Source organism: Oncorhynchus nerka, linkage group LG27 (assembly GCF_034236695.1).
Source record: "Oncorhynchus nerka isolate Pitt River linkage group LG27, Oner_Uvic_2.0, whole genome shotgun sequence".
NCBI lineage: Eukaryota > Metazoa > Chordata > Actinopteri > Salmoniformes > Salmonidae > Oncorhynchus > Oncorhynchus nerka.
The window spans coordinates 61,485,968-61,503,417 of NC_088422.1; the positions used below are offsets into that span (position 1 = coordinate 61,485,968).

The 17,450-nt window shown below is 41.9% G+C and overlaps 1 long non-coding RNA gene across 2 annotated transcripts; it reads right to left on the reverse strand.

Annotated features, from left to right (window-relative positions):
- Positions 1-12,991: 12,991 nt before the first annotated feature.
- LOC135565347 (uncharacterized) lies at positions 12,992-17,139 on the reverse strand. 2 transcript variants are annotated; one of them, XR_010461564.1, is made up of 3 exons: positions 16,486-16,529; positions 16,240-16,282; positions 12,992-13,435 (listed from the first exon to the last, which is right to left on the reverse strand). It is a non-coding gene; the product is annotated as an uncharacterized LOC135565347 (long non-coding RNA). The 2 variants fall into 2 exon arrangements; XR_010461563.1 differs by having other exon boundaries at positions 16,240-17,139.
- Between the last annotated feature and the right edge of the window lie 311 nt (positions 17,140-17,450).

Consider the following 17,450-nt stretch of genomic DNA (forward strand, 5'->3'; position numbering starts at 1 on the left):
GACATGTACATCAGGGAAGCGTAGCTCCCCTGCTGTGACACCTCTCTCTTTTTGCGCTTGGCTAACAGTCCTGCGAATTGCTGGAACGTCATCAACGCACTGCTGGTCCGCCCAACTCTATGGGGCCTTTATGCTTTATTCAACCAGTAAACAATGGAGGAGAAACATCTCCTCTCCTTTACCAAACTACTGTCTGCTATGATACTTTAGAGACAGGAGGGAGACCAAAGGACAGGGAGGATCTGTGGGGAGGGACACAAAGAGGTGTTTTGGCCAATGCAGTTTGTCTTCCTCAGCAGGTGGGCTCTCTCCCTCGCAGGAAGACTGCTCTGTCCTGCGCTCTCACTGTCACAGGTCCACAGAAACACAGATGAAAACACAGCCGTCTGGAGCCCATGGTTAGCAGCTATGTGATCTACATCCTACACCCTTCCCTTATGTTCGATTCGGCCTACACCATTTATGTCCCGGGTCAATTTGACCTATAAAGTAAGTACATCAAGATCATAAATACCTGATTTTATACTCACAAAATGTATTTTCCAGTATCTGAGAAGGTCCTCTTTCATATTTCCCCCTTTGAGTTGATACACCCAACTGTTCAAAATGTAGAGCCAAATGTTTGATTACTGTGCCAAAGTTGCAAATCAATGAAATTATTACATTTTATGAAATTTTTAGCTCATTTTTAGCCAAACTTCAGATCGTTGTCCCTCGGCCTCTGAACATCACAGGGAAAACATACTTATATCCTTGTGAGCATCATGGGTATATCTTTACAGCATGTCATACCATTTGTCTGTAGCACAAAGGTCAAGGTAAAGGTCAAATGAACTTAAAATTGACTTCAGATCAGTTTTGCTCAACCTCTGACCATCATAGGGACATCATACTTCTACAGTGCCTTCAGAAAATATTCATACCCCTCGACTTATTGCACATTTTATTTTGTTACAGCTTGAATTATCAAAGGGATTAAATATGCTTTTTGTTTCTCACCCATCTTCACACAATACCTCAATGACAAAATTAAACTTGTTAATTTATTGAAAATGAAATACAGAAATATGTCATTTACATAAGTATTCACACCCCCGAGTGTTAGAATCACCTTTGGCAGCGATGACAGCTGTGAGTCTTTTTGGGTAAATCTCTTAAAGCTTTGAACACCTAGATTGTACAATATTCTTCTTTAAATCTTCAAGCTCTGTCAAGTTGGTTGTTGATCATTGCTAGACAGCCATTTTCAAGTCTTGCCGTAGTTTTTCAAGCCAAGTCAAAACTATAACTATGCCACAAGGTCACATAATTGGTTTTAGGCTTTTGTCCTGCTGAGAGGTGAATTTGTCTCACAGTGTCTGTTGGAAATCAGACTGAACCAGATTTTCCTCTAGGATTTTGCCTGTGATTAGCTCTATTCCATTTCTTATAATCCCCTAAACTCCCTAGTCCTTGCCAATTACAAGCATACCCATAACAAGATGCAGCCACCACCACTCTTGAAAATATGAAGAGTGGTGCTCAGTGATGTGTTGGATTTGCCTCAAACGTTACATTTTTGCAGTTTTACTTGAGTGCCTTATGGCAAACGGGATGCATGTTTTGGAATATTTATATTCTGTACAGGCTTCCTTCTTTCCACTCTGTCATTTAGGTTAGTATTGTGGAGTAACAACAAAGTTGTTGATCCATCCTCAGTTTTCTCCTATTACAGCCATTAAACTCTGTAACTGTTTTAAAGTCAACATTGGCCTCATGGTGAAATCCCAGAGCGGTTCCTTCCTCTCCGGAAGGAAAGACGCCTGTATCTTTGTAGTGACTGGATGTATTGATACACCATCCGAAGTGTAATTAATAACTTCACCATGCTCAAAGGGGTATTCGGTATCTGCTTTTTAATTTTTTACCCATCTACCAATAAGTGCCCTTATTTGTGAGGCATTGGAAAACCTCCCAGGTCTTTGTGGTTGAATCTATATTTGAAATTCACTGCTCAACTGAGGGACTTTACAGATAATTGTACGTGTGGGGTACAGAGATGAGAGTCATACAAAAATCATGTTAAACACTATTGCAGCCCATGCAACTTATTTGACTTAATAAGCACATTGTTACTACTGAACTTATTAAGGCTTGCCATAACAAATACTTATTGACTCATTTTTTTATTAATTTGTACACATTTCTACAAATTTAAATCCACAATGACATTATGGATTATTGTGTCTAGGCCAGTCACTCAAAATCTCTATTTAATCTATTTTAAATTCAGGCTGTAACACAAAATGAGGAAAAAGTCAAGGGGTGTGAATACTTTCTGAAGGCACTGTATATATTTGATCAGCAAAGTTGCACCAGTCCTGTGTATAAATCAGCTTGTTTCTAAGGACACACCTTTTTTAAATTATATATGTGCTTTGGCGAAGTGTGTGGGGTTATATCCTGCCTATTTGGCCCTGTCCGGGGGTATCATCGGATGGGGCCACAGTGTCTCCTGACCCCTCCTGTCTCAGCCTCCAGTATTTATGCTGCAGTAGTTTATGTGTCGGGGGGCTAGGGTCAGTCTGTTATATCTAGAGTATTTCTCCTGTCTTATCCGGTGTCCTGTGTGAATTTAAGTATGCTCTCTCTAATTCTTTCTTTCTTTCTTTCTTTCTCTCTCTCTCTCAGAGGACCTGAGCCCTAGGACCATGCCTCAGGACTACCTGACAGTCCTTGCTGTCCCCAGTCCACCTGGCCGTGCTGCTGCTCCAGTTTCAACTGTTCTGCCTGCGGCTATGGAAACCTGACCTGTTCACCCTCGACAACCTCTGTGATTATTATTATTTGACCATGTTGGTCATTTATGAACATCTTGGCTATGTTCTGTTATAATCTCCACCCGGCACAGCCAGAAGAGGACTGGCCACCCTTCATAGCCTGGTTCCTCTCTAGGTTTCTTCCTAGGTTTTGGCCTTTCTAGGGAGTTTTTCCTAGCCACCGTGCTTCTACACCTGCATTGCTTGCTGTTTGGGGTTTTAGGCTGGGTTTCTGTACAGCACTTTGAGATATCAGCTGATGTAACAAGGGCTATATAAATACATTTGATTTGATATAGGTCAAGGTCAAATTGCAGGGGTGAAATTGACCCAGAACATCATGGATGTCACTATTCCAGTACAGAGTGTAATAATAAAAATATAACATAAAACATTTTGAGATCCATACTTAGGAAAGTAGGGTCATGGTGGAAAAATGACGTAAAATAGTATTTTAGTGATTTCAAACTGACCCAGAACACAAGCGAAGGGTTTAATCCCCGGATGGATAATCTTCCCCATCCTAGTCATTTACCTTTACATCCTTCCTGTAATGATTAGACATGCCAACTGTTCTTAGCATGCACATTTACACAATTCCAGCGAAGATGTACTTTCCATTATCCAGGTGTTTATTTACATAAATGAGCGCCATTTGGATAAACACCTAGACTGTGACAGGGACCTATCCCGCTGCCCTCTCCTTGTCATTGATGCACAGCTGAGGACACACACGCAGATGGCAGAGAGAGATGGCCTGTGTTTCTGGTTCTTCGTGTAGGCTACCACAGCTCACATGCCATGATTATATTTATCATCCCAGCTACTATGTGTCCTTCTCAGCGCCAACAGGGAGATTTTCCTACATCATTACAACCCAAAGTACTACCTTCCACTTTAATCCCCTCCCAAAACAGGATTATTTGGGACTCTGGCCAACATATTAACTCTTGATTTATCCCGTCATTTAGTCAGACTAACGTTGTTACGCTGATCAAATTCCCCAGCAGGAAAATGCCTCAGAATAAAACCATTTTCATCCCCAAAGATGGTGACGTCTTCATGAGGATAGCAAGAAAAATATTTGATGCCTTAGTTATGAAACTGAACTTGGTTTTAATGCGCTGCAGCTAACAGATAGCAACAGACGTGGAGGACATATAGCACATCTAGCAATACGTTTCTTTTTTCAAACTTGGCTGAGAATTGAAATATCGTGTTTTGATATAGAATTTAGCTCAACTTTCAAGCGGCAGAGCTGCATAAATGCTAATGGACCTGAATCGCAGCGGCAGCCGTCAAATGTACTGTGTCTGAACGCACTACAATGCTGCACATGATAGACCGCATTTAAATGACAAACGGTGGATGGATTGAGAAAATAGTGTTATTCCACATTACTTTTACCTGTTTTTCATTTACATCTTAAGACCCATGTCTGTCTGTAAGTGGGGGGGGGCTCTGGATAGCATGCACAGAGCCTGAATCTGTCTAGGCTGTGGGGAGCAAGAGGGAGGAGAGCAGTGGAAGATGGGTTTATCGAGCTCTCTCAGCTGTCTTGCGTTGTGCATCTACGTTTGATTAACATAGAGATTGGATGTGGCTGCGGATGCCTTCAGGTGAGGCTGCGTTGGAATCAAAGCTCAGCTCCTCTTTATCTGTGTGTACCACCTGGTTGGAAGCAGCACAGCGGTTTCAGTACGGCTGGCTGTTTGCCCGACAGGGAAGATCTGCAGGGGCCGATGGCAGACACCTTTCCTCAGGAGACAGTGCAGGAGGAAAGAGAGAAGGAGAGCGGGAACAGATTGACGACCTAATAGAGAGAGAAGGTCAGGGAGGCAAACGGAGTGGAGGAGAAAGACATGAGAAAGATAGCTAGCCAAGCGTGTGTGGCAGAGATGAGAGAAATAGAGATGAGAGTGTAAAAGAGAGTGATAGTGGAAGATATATATTTTTTCCCCAATGATTTTCTTCAATGATTTTCAGTGATTTTCTTTTATTGGTAAAAGTTCTGGTCTTGTGACCAATCAGACAGCTACACACAATGTGTGTGTTGGTGTGTGTCTGTGAGTCAACACACAAACTAGAGAGCCTGCAACCAATGGTCTGACTGATTGAGATGACTGCCAAAATGAGTGGACACGAAACCAACCATTTAAGTATATTTCAATAGATTTCACAAAATGTAATTTCGGGCACATGACATTAATAATTGTGGGATCGAGAGCTCACGATAAACATGACAGTGCGAGATGAGTAGAAAGGGTTGAAATCGTGTTAATGCTCTGACAAGAGGTAAACAGACAATTAGAATGTGTGTGTGTGATGAGAAACAGCATGTTGTTGTTCCTGAGGTTTTGTTTGCATATACTGTAGTATAGCCTACATACAGTGCAGGTATACTGTGTATACTGTACATTGTGTGTTACAATATATATTCTTGGGGAGAGGGGACTTGACACATTTTCCTTATTATTACTAGAATCACATATGAGCAATCCCTGTTTAAGGACAAGGAAGCATGTGCATACACACAAGTAACAACAACTACTCTGACTCTGTGTGTGCTCACTCTCATATTCTAATCAGAGTGGGGCTTATTGTTGTTATTGCAGCTGCTGAGGGGTTTACTTTTCACTCTTCCTTTCTTGAAAAGGTGGGGCAGAGCCACCCCTCAGCTGCCCAAAACAACACAGAGGTCACCGCTAAGCCCTCCTGGGTCAAGGGTCAGCTAACTCCCCTAATGAATTGAAGATGTGACTATGAGGTTGGCTGAGGGGACAGCTTTGATATTAGTCCTGGAGTGCCTCCATCCCCATCCCCTGGCTGACTGCAAAGATCTGGTAGTGTCATAAATTGATTGTAGTGTGAGTGCAATTTCGGCAGAATGAGAGCAAGCCGTGGAGCTTCTAATCAGGGTTGGCGTCTAACTTTGTGTCATGGGAGCTGGGAGTGTAATTCAATGACAACAGTGCTCTTTGACATGGAGATGCAATACCATGGAGAAGAAATAAACAAGCTAGGATCCCAGACCAAGGCCTGCATTATAATGACCTCTGTCGACACAGCCCACACTGTATAAGACTAGGAAAAACACGTCTAAACCGCAGCGAGTTATGCACAGAATGATAAGTTTCACGACACACAAATACTGTGAAATGTGAACAGAATGATGCAGTCAGATGAGTGAACCCATGGTCCACAACGGAATTCAGTTCAATGTATATCAATTGATTGCTGTGTATCCTGTACAATTTTGATTGGTATTGAACATGGTGCCGGAAATCTGAATGTAAATCTGCCCAACGACTTGCTTTTTTTGTAAGCACACATATCATTATACAGTTGTTCCACCTGTCAAAAAATGAAAGGGTTTCTGTGTGGTTTCTTATTGTCATTATATAGGCTTGTGAATGTTGATTTAGTGAATGGAGGTTTATGCACATCAATGTCAGCTGCAAGGTTGTTCAACGATACACAGACAGTGGTAAAGGTTTATTTAATATATATAATATAACAAATGTTGCTAACAAAACACTTAGTTATTTGCACATACAGTTAACTACGAGAGCATCCTTATCTTAGCCGTTTATTGATTGTAAAGAGAACACACTCCTTTCACATTCAATGGACCATAAATTATAATATCGACATAAAAACATTCTTATCCACAGAATCATACTCGTCCGGAACTCTTTTACATTGCAGCCTTGGAAGAGAAATTTGCTCATTTTGTAGACAAACAATACATAATTAGAGTATTCATACACACAGCTGCCTCGACGTTCAGGATAACTCTGCTCGCTAGGTCAAGGTTATCCTGAGGCCTGAAAGTGTGCTATTCCATGTTTACATTAGCACCTGCTCCTCATCTCAGCTCTAAAATGCTATTCCTCCAGGTCAGTTTCAGACCTTCCACTGGAGCCTACCTGTATCTGCCTGAAGGATAATGAGCATAACCACTAGTTCGACAATAAACCAACTCCTCTGCACCTATAACTTTGACTTATTTGAAGGGGAGTTACAGGGGTGGCTGTAGCTAATAGGGGAGTAAGCCAATAATAGTTTCATAGTTTCCTCGTCAGACAAATGTTCCTATTAGTCCGTGCAATTTCCGTAAGAGATGTTCCATGCAGCTAAATAAGAATTTCTGATTATCCAATTAGTTTATGAACGCAACATTGGTTCTACAGCTTGGAGGGTTCCGCATCATTCACGAGTTCTCTGACGTCTCACCTATGGCCACTTCCAGCCCAAGCCTACAGTAAGTAGTTCATTATCCAGGAGTGCCACTATTCTCATTGCACAGTGAGAGTTTGGCGAGACAGCTCGGCTCTGTGACTCAGTGTTCTGAAGAGTGTTTACATAGGACTGCTGCAGACTGCTATAAACACTGCTCCCCCCCCTCCCTCCCAGGTGTGAATATGAATATGCACAAATGAAATTGAGGATAATGAAAGCAGGAAAGTGAGAGTGCCTGCCAACAAGTGATTATGTCTCACTCTCTCAGCTAATCTGCATTTTTTTCCATAACAGACAAATAAGAACAGAAAAGCAGACCTCATTGTCGTCTAATGGTGATGGCGTGGAGTCAGTTGTCTTTTGTGTGATTTCCATTCCAGGTGCACTCTGGTTATGTGCAGCAACAGTACAGTGTTCTGACTGTGGCTCTGATTCACTGGCTGAATGACAGAAGAACCTGAATGCCATTTAGAAGCAGAGCCACATCTCAGTTTCTGTCAAGTGAAAGACTGGGTTAGATATTACATAAGACGATATGTTATGCAAGTGACCCTGGATAAAAGCATCAGCCAGGAGCAGAGAGGAATAATAGTACCCATGGTGGAACTTGATTAATAAAATCAAATAAACGGTGACAGTAAATGTATTTAACCTAAAACTTACCTTGACTTGGAAAGAGCTGCTGTGTTGGATAGCCTTAGCCAGCTAGCTCACATAAATAGCATTTCTCTCTGAGTCAGGTTGTTGAGTAGGCTAAATTAGCTGCATTAGCTAGCTAAAGTAAATGAAAGTTAAACTAAGAAGAAGAAAAAATACAATGAAATATAGCGCTCTCTCTCCCTTACTCTCAAGCTCTGCTGCTTCACCTTATTTTTTAAAGAAAAACTGTTCAACTATTGTATTTCTCTTTCTTTGAGTAAACTATTCAACACACTTCATTCACTGCAATGCTAGCTAGCTGTAGCTTAGCTTTCAGTACTAGATTCTTTTTCTGATCCTTTGACTGGATGGACAACATGTCAGTTCATACTGCAAGAGCTCCTATAGGTTGGAGGACGTCCTCCGGAAGTCGTGTGTAAGTCTGTAAGTCTATGGGAGGGGTGAGAATTGGACTCAAAATAGCCGTCCTCCGGCTATACCATAGTGCTACGCTAGAGGGTATTGTTGAGGCTACTGTAGACCTTCATTGCAAAACAGTGTGTTTTAATCAGTTATTTGGTGATGTGAATATATTTAGTATAGTTTTATCTAAAAAGGATAACTTTTTAAAAATGTTTCACTATTTTTATTTGTATGAAATTCACTGAGTAGGACGGTCCACCCCTTCCTCCTCTGAAGAGCCTTCACGGGTGTGTGTGTGCATGTTGTGAGTTTGTGTGTGTGTCCTTGCCCACAGTGCCCGGCCACTGGGGTTTAGCACACTGCTGACAGCCTTACATATGATTGCTAAGTCAAGAAGAGCCTCAGCCACAGACATCAAACTGTTTCTCTCTTCTGTGGAGCCTGCAGTCCTCTTCCTCCCTCTGCTTTAAAAAGCTAATTTGGTAAAAGTCCTGTCTGCTGCTGCCACGGCTGCTTTTTTTCTGGGCTAACAAGAGAACATTTCACAGGCTTTGCAGATGACTTTCTCCCTTTTCTCCCATTTCCCTCAACAAAGAGATTAGAAGATTATCCCACTCTTAAAGCCAGCTTGTCTAGACTGAACAGGGGGGAGGAAGGTGGGTGGATGAGGTAAGATTAGGGTAGCTTTAAAAATAAGAACTCCTCATGTGTTGGGGGAGAAAGATGGGGCGTGTACTTACCTCCTCGGGTCGAGAAAAGAAAATACAGGCAGACTATAAAGTCGGGGCCAGTCTGAAAGCAACATGCAGGCAGACACAGAAGAGAGAGATGATTCAGTCCACTGCTCACTGGGCCATTGTCACTGTCACAATGGCGGTAAAACTGCAAAGTCATGCACTACTGAAGCCCAAACCCGCTGTCTCCCTTCCTCTTTCCCTCCTACCCCCACTATATCTTTCTCTATCGCTACTCGTGTGTCCCTATAGGAATTCCTAGGTACAACCAATCAAACGCAGATCAGACATCAATAGAGCACACAGATCGTTTTTTTAAAACATTTTGAAAAATGAATAGCATATTACATATTATGATTCTGTATTATTGTTAAGGCACTTTAATTCCCGATAACATCACCATTGACCTTAAGTTGTCCATCACCATTGACCTCCTGTCTCAGCCTCCAGTATTTATGCTGCAGTAGTTTATGTGTCGGGGGGCTAGGGTCAGTTTGTTATATCTGGAGTACTTCTCCTGTCCTATTCGGTGTCCTGTGTGAATCTAAGTGTGCGTTCTCTAATTCTCTCCTTCTCTCTTTCTTTCTCTCTCTCGGAGGACCTGAGCCCTAGGACCATGCCCCAGGACTACCTGACATGATGACTCCTTGCTGTCCCCAGTCCACCTGGCCATGCTGCTGCTCCAGTTTCAACTGACCTGAGCCCTAGGACCATGTCCCAGGACTACCTGACATGATGACTCCTTGCTGTCCCCAGTCCACCTGGCCATGCTGCTGCTCCAGTTTCAACTGTTCTGCCTTACTATTATTCGACCATGCTGGTCATTTATGAACATTTGAACATCTTGGCCATGTTCTGTTATAATCTCCACCCGGCACAGCCAGAAGAGGACTGGCCACCCCACATATGCTCTCTCTAATTATCTCTTTCTTTCTCTCTCTCGGAGGACCTGAGCCCTAGGACCATGCCCCAGGACTACCTGACATGATGACTCCTTGCTGTCCCCAGTCCACCTGACTGTGCTGCTGCTCCAGTTTCAACTCTTCTGCCTTATTATTATTCGACCATGCTGGTCATTTATGAACATTTGAACATCTTGGCCATGTTCTGTTATAATCTCCACCCGGCACAGCCAGAAGAGGACTGGCCACCCCACATAGCCTGGTTCCTCTCTAGGTTTCTTCCTAGGTTTTGGCCTTTCTAGGGAGTTTTTCCTAGCCACCGTGCTTCTACACCTGCATTGCTTGCTGTTTGGGGTTTTAGGCTGGGTTTCTGTACAGCACTTTGAGATATCAGCTAATGTACAAAGGGCTATATAAATAAATTTGATTTGATTTGATTCACATTCTTAAATTGACATTCTTTGTATTGTTCTTTTGAAAGTATTTGACCTTATATGCCTCTTTTAAACATGATTTTGTCTTCTGGGTCTTTAGATATTCTTACGTCTTGTATGGCTCTTAAAACATCAGCAGGAACTCTTTCTTTTTTTTTCTCTCATAGCAACAAACTATTGTATACCCGAGGTAGTGCTCAACTGTATCTAAGTCCATGAGCTTCTTTGTTTCTGTACATAAGTCCATGATCACTTTCAGATTATTTGCTCACTAAACAGTCTATTTCTGTATTAGCCAGTGCTCGTCTCTTTTTTGTTGTTGAACAGGAGTTGTCCATAAGGCCATTGCTTGTGTATTTGCATAGTGCAAGGGCTGGTACTGATACACAACATTGTTTGTTGGTCCTGCATTGTAACAGGCTGGAGTTCCAAGCTTGTCATACGTGAATAACTTCGGCGGTCTGTGTTCTCCCATAGGCAACTGAGACTTTTGCTCCATTTCCCTGTTGCAGTCACTTTGAGCTGGTGACGGAAGATCTGGAACTTCTTTGTCTATGGGTAAGTCTACAGGTAAGTCCATAGTCTGTTCCACTTCGTTCTTAGTCTCTTCTGGCAGATGCATTGGGTTGTCCACAGGTGTGTCCTGTTCGGGATCAACTGCGTGTTCTGCAGGTCCTACATCAGGACTTTCGCTTCTTTCTGGGTACTCCCAAGGCGGCATTTCATATCTGTAGCATTCATCATCGTCATCGTCATTGTCCTGTTCGAGTTCTTCCATTTGTCTGTTACTTTGGTTTGTTCCTCTTTTCTTTGGCTTAGAGTTTTGCTGTGTTTGAACTTCCAGGGGCAGGTGGCCACACGGTAAGAGTAGGTTACGATGCAAGACTTGTCTGGACCTTCCTTGTTCAAGTTTCAGTTCATAGATCGTAATGTCTTCTCACACCTGGCGTAGAACTGTGTGAAAGTTGTCTTCCCAGTGATTACGAAGTTTGTCTGTACCTCCACGTGGTGTCATGTTTCTGATGAGGACATAATTGCAACACTGAGGTTCTGATTTGACTGTCGTAGTTTCCTTTACTTCTGTCTGGTGACATTTAACATTCTCCCTTGCAATTCTGTAGGCTTCCAGCATTCCTTGTTTACATTTGTTTGAGTACTCTTGAAGATGGCTGTTTCCTGACCCTGAGTTCAAGTTGAAGAGCATGCCAATGGGTAATCTCAGTGATCGTCCATACATGAGGTACAATGGAGATAATCCTGTCACTTCACAGGTAGTACAGTTATATGCATACAGCAGCTTGTTCAGGTACTCCTTCCAGTTTGTTTTCTGTCTGTGAGTGCCTTGAGCATCTGTATTAGCATTCTATTAAACTGTTCAACCTGCCCATTCCCCTGTGGATGGTAGGGAGTTGTACTTGACGCTGCGACGCCGCAGTACTTCTGCAATTTCTTGAAAAGCTGGTTTTCAAATTCTCCTCCTTGGTCATGATGTATTGTTGTAGGAAATCTGAACTTCAAAGCGTAGTCATTGAAGATCCAGTTTGTCACTGTTTTGCCTGATTTTGAGGTTGTAGCTTACGCCTGGGCAAAGCGCATGAAGTGGTCGACTATCACTAGTATGTACTCATAACCCCCCTTAGAGAGTAATAGGATACGGCATCCCTTATGGTTGTTATCTATGAAGCAGGAATGTCTGGGGTTATAGATAGCGCTGGGGCCTCAGCATTATAAATGTCCAGAACAAGCCATTTTTTAAGACCTGAATATTAAGCATCTAAAATATGTCTACAAGGGGAATTCTCGGAGTGCTCTGTAGCTCATGTCACGAACCCAACGCCAAAAGCTTGGAGGATATTTTGGTAGAGGCTCCCGAATGTTTTAACGGATTTCTGTGTACAAGCGAGGGCCATATTTCGTACATATTCAACCCGGAGGAATCTACGGTTAAGATATTCACAGACAGCGTGTCCCAACCCTTTTATCGTGCAGAACCCGAGCCTTTTTCTCTAGCGCTAAGGATGCGAGAATGGCTTAAAATAAGGCTAGCTTTGTGTCAAATGGAACGTGCCCTGCGTGCTTCAAGGCTGCCAGGATATGCGTTGGAAGAACAAGTCTGTGGACGCCAGGATCTAATGGCCATGGGGTATACCCCGGACTACCCCCTACGTCATGATGACGTGTACTGAATATGTGCCCCCGCCCCGTCCCCCCTGTTCGTGTGGTCATGTGTTAGAGGGTGTTTGAACTTTTGGGGCCCATGCCCCCTCCACCCCCAGTTTTATCTCCCTTATGGTTGTTATCTATGAAGCAGGAATGTCTGGGGCTATAGATAGCGCTGGGGCCTCAGCATTATAAATGTCCAGAACAAGCCATTTTTTAAGACCTGAATATGTGTGTGTGTGTGGGTGTGTGTGGGTGTGTGTGTGTGTGAGAAACAAGGAATGTGTGTGGGTGTGTGTGTGTGTTAGAAATGCCCAAGGGACCTTGTGTCCATTTCAGGCTTTAAACAACAATTAAACAGCCATCTAAATAATGTTTCTCAGCCTAGTTTCCTATTGAGTTCTCTTTATATGTACAGGCACAGAGCTTCCAGATGGCTCCAGCCTAAGGATTTTCAGTGCATGTACACACGGGGAGATTAGAACCCCAAAGAAAAGATCCTAAATGTACTTTCAGATTCAGGTTTATCATGACAGCCGCTTTATGAAAGGCATTTACTTATGGCTAAACAGCTTCTACACAGTTTATTAATTAATGCTGTGGGATGAAATTAGGTGTTTCTAGGAGGGCTTAAACAAATATACAGTGAAACAAACATGGCCACTTTACACACATTTTTATTGACTTTTAAAAAGACCACAGTAACATGACAGAATTTGTGCAAAGGCAACGAAATCTGCTAGGGGATATTAAATGTACAACAGTAGTATTCTGTAACAAGCAATACGTGTTAAACATAAGGGACATGCAATCATGACAGGCTCTTTATGAAAGGCCTTTAACTATGGCTAAACAGTTTTCTACACATCTTATTCATTAATGATGTGGGCATACCCAGGATTTACAGGCAGGACGTTTGATCTACACAGGGAGGGAAAACTTACGGAGTTATGATGGAGCGGGCAAGCGTCTTTGAGTTGGTGAATTCGAAACGAATAATGGTCTTGTAGCTCCCTTCAGTAACCACGAGCACAACCGTTCCATGATTTTAACTGGCGGCTTTATTCTGTAGTTTCAGTGAGAATTATCCCCTTCAGTGAGAACTATAAAGTAAATTAAAAATACAGTTAAGCACACTCTTACAACATTATCTTAGGAGTGACTTATTAGCTTGGTATAACTCTGAAGTGCTTACATACATAACAGTTTAACCTGTTGCTTCTACTCGGGACGCTTGCGTCCCAACTAGAGCTCTGGAAATGCAAATGCGCTACGCTAAATGCTAATAGTATTAGTTAAAACTCAAAAGTTCATTAAAATACACATGCAGGGTATCGAATTAAAGCTACACTCGTTGTGAATCCAGGCAACAAGTCAGATTTTTAAAATGCTTTTCGGCGAAAGCATGAGAAGCTATTATCTGATAGCATGCAACACCCCAAAAGACCCACAGGGGACGTAAACAAAATAATTAGCATTTCGGCGTTACACAAACCGCACAATAAAATAGAAAACATTCATTACCTTTCACCATCTTCTTTGTTGGCACTCCTAGATGTCCCATAAACACTATTTGGGTCTTTATTTCGATTAAATCGGTCCATATAAAGCCTAGATATCGTTATATGTAGACTGTGTGATAAACGAAAAAAACATTGTTTCAAAACGTAACGTCATTTTTTAAAATTCAAAAAGTCGACGATAAACTTTCACAAAACACTTCGAAATACGTTTGTAATGCAACTTTAGGTATTAGTAAACGTTAATAAGCGATAAAATTCATCAGGAGGCGATGTAAAGATCATTAGCTGTCCGTCTGGAAAAATGTCCGGCTAGAAACTCAACGAAAATATCTGGTCCTAGACCGGATTAGATACGGTGTCCTGTATGTGTTTGACCAAGAAAAAACTCGAAGGGAAATGACAAGACTCTAGACACCCTGTGGAAGCTGTAGGTACTGCAACCTCAGTCAATTAATTGTGGTTCACGTTTATCAATGGGTTCAAGTAGCGCATGGATATATTTTCCCCATTTTCAGTGATCAGTTTTTCCTGTGCTTTTCGATGTAAATGCCGTTCTGGTAAAGCCACAGCAGTGATTTAACCAGTTTTTTAAACGTCTGAGTGTTTTCTATCCACACAGACTAAGCAAATGCATATACTATATTCCTGGCATGAGTAGCAGGGCGCTGAAATGTTGCGCGATTTTTAACAGAATGTTCAAAAAAGTAGAGGGTCGACTGAAGAGGTTAACCGGCGTTATAACGGGTTCAGATTAAACACATGAATAAAGGAAAAAATACCTCATTGGCTGCTTATTACAGAAGGGAGGAAATCAAACTTCACACTTATTATTCCTGGCATGAATTCACACTTCATCCTAACATACACTCTTCAACCTTTATGAACTACACCCGATGACATGAAAACTTAGCTAACGCAGCGCAGGATTGCCTTCCCTACAAAAGTGTGTTGCTACAATAAGGATCCCCAGTTACAACAGTATTAGCTACGTAGTTCCGCTTGTATTATCATTTTACATTTACATTTAAGTTATTTAGCAGACGCTCTTATCCAGAGCGACTTACAAATTGGTGCGTTCACCTTAAGACATCCAGTGGAACAGCCACTTTACAATAGTGCATCTAAATCTTTTAAGGGGGGTGAGAAGGATTACTTTATCCTATCCTAGGTATTCCTGAAAGAGGTGGGGTTTCAGGTGTCTCCGGAAGGTGGTGATTGACTCCGCTGTCCTGGCGTCGTGAGGGAGTTTGTTCCACCATTGGGGGGCCAGAGCAGCGAACAGTTTTGACTGGGCTGCGCGGGAACTGTACTTCCTCAGTGGTAGGGAGGCGAGCAGGCCAGAGGTGGATGAACGCAGTGCCCTTGTTTGGGTGTAGGGCCTGATCAGAGCCTGGAGGTACTGAGGTGCCGTTCCCCTCACAGCTCCGTAGGCAAGCACCATGGTCTTGTAGCGGATGCGAGCTTCAACTGGAAGCCAGTGGAGAGAGCGGAGGAGCGGGGTGACGTAATTTGGAATTATAACATGTGTTAAAATGTAGGTACTAAATATTTTGAATTAAATCACTGGTTTTAAAAATGTATCTCACGCTTTAACGATAGGGGAAGAGGTCATTTCATATTTCGTTTTAGGGGGAGGGGGGGTTATTAACTTTATGGAAAACAATATTCACACAAACAACACCGCTTAGAGCAGCTTGGAGATTATTAGCCATGTAAGCGGGGAGCAAAAGAGCGGATTTAACCAACTCTGTACAAACCCCGACACGGGGTATGATAACTCTGACGCGTACGTCTAATGATTATTGTAGATGTTTACAACTGAGGGAGTTCACAGTAGGTCAATGAGATGTATAAAGGCAAATTGACATAACGGACCTCAAAGACCAACAGCCTACTTAATAATATAGAATGCAGGGGTGTGTAATGAACATGTAACCATTATAAAACTAAAACAAAAACAAAAAAAAGTCTCGAAACACACACATAGTTAGGGACAGAACGTGGAGCATATACTTTAACACTGTTACCACAGCTTTAGCGCAAACCCACAGCCCCGAATATTTAGCTGCCAGGACAGATTAAAAAAGAGATGTGAATAAGGGAATCCCTCCTAATAGATATTTCTGAAGGCTACTGGACATAGGTGATTGGGAAGCGACTGTTAGACGTAGATTCTCAGAAGCAATTTATAGTCTTTCCTACAATGGTATGTTATAAAGTTTGTAATAATGTACAACTGTAGCTCTCCAATGTTTTTACATAAAAACACTAATGATGCATGTTTAAATAGTAGTACAATTTGGTAATTAATTCGAACATGTCTTTAAAAAGTTAGTACTATATATTTTGGGTCTTAAATCAATGGTTTTAAAACAGTATCTCACCCTTTAACGAAGGGAAAATGTCCTTTCCAGCCATCAACCACGTCTGTCACGAAGAAAAAAATACAGAAAATCCGGGTGCGTGCGTGAGTGTGCGGTACAACTGTAGGCCTCCAATGTTTTTACATAAAATACTAATGATTCTTGTTTAAATAGTAGTACAATTTGGTCATTAATTCTAACACGTCTTTAAAACGTATGTACTAAATATTTTGGAATTAAATCACTGGTTTAAAAAATGTATCTCACCCTTTAACGATAGGAAAATGTCCTTTCCCGACATCACCCCGGTCTGTCACGAAGAAAAAAAGACACGGAAAATCAGGGTGCGTGCATGAGTGTGCGTGTGACGGAGCAGCAGGAGTGTGTGTGTGTGTGTGTGTTTGTTTCAAAAACAAAGGGTGTGGGTGTGTGTTCAACAGGGGCCCAAGCATGTAGCCCCATTCTATCTGTAGAGAATCGTTTGAAACCAAGGTGTGCACTATCATGCATAAGGCATGTCGAGATATCAGCCGACCACCCGGGGTTAAACATAGATACCTCTAATCTGCGGCCGGTGACCCCCCCCCAACCCGGTTGCAGACAGAATGTCACGACATCCCCTCCTGTTGTTTGAATTCATAGCCTTTGTTCTCTAAACCAAATATCCTGTATCGGAGGAACCGATGAAACAGACAGTATTAGGTCTTTTTGTATGAAAGGTCTACTTAACGTTGGAACATCTACAACTATTGAAGATGCAAAAAGGGGTTTTCAGAAAAACATTTGGTTTGCAGATATGTATTATTATAAAAATAATATAACATTATTATCATAATCTAAAACACTTTAAAGGAGCTCTAATTCAAACATGCAAGGATATATATATATATATATATATATATATATATATATATATATATATATATATATATGATACGATTACCCACTTTAAAACTGTTGCTGCAAAATCACTTCTCAATGGGTGTACATTTCAAGCTTTCAACAACAATAAACCAACCAGCTCAATAATGTTTCTCAGACTTACACACTGTTGAGTTTTCCTAGTTAGTAAAGAAACAACCACTAAGTCAAAACTACACGAATTGCCATTATTTTAGTTAACAGCCACCCATGGTTGAATTTGGTACTTTTTCTTTGTACATGCACCAAGCCTCCAAGGGGGGTGACAACCGTATTCCTAATGAGAAATATAGTCTAATAAAACAAATGTC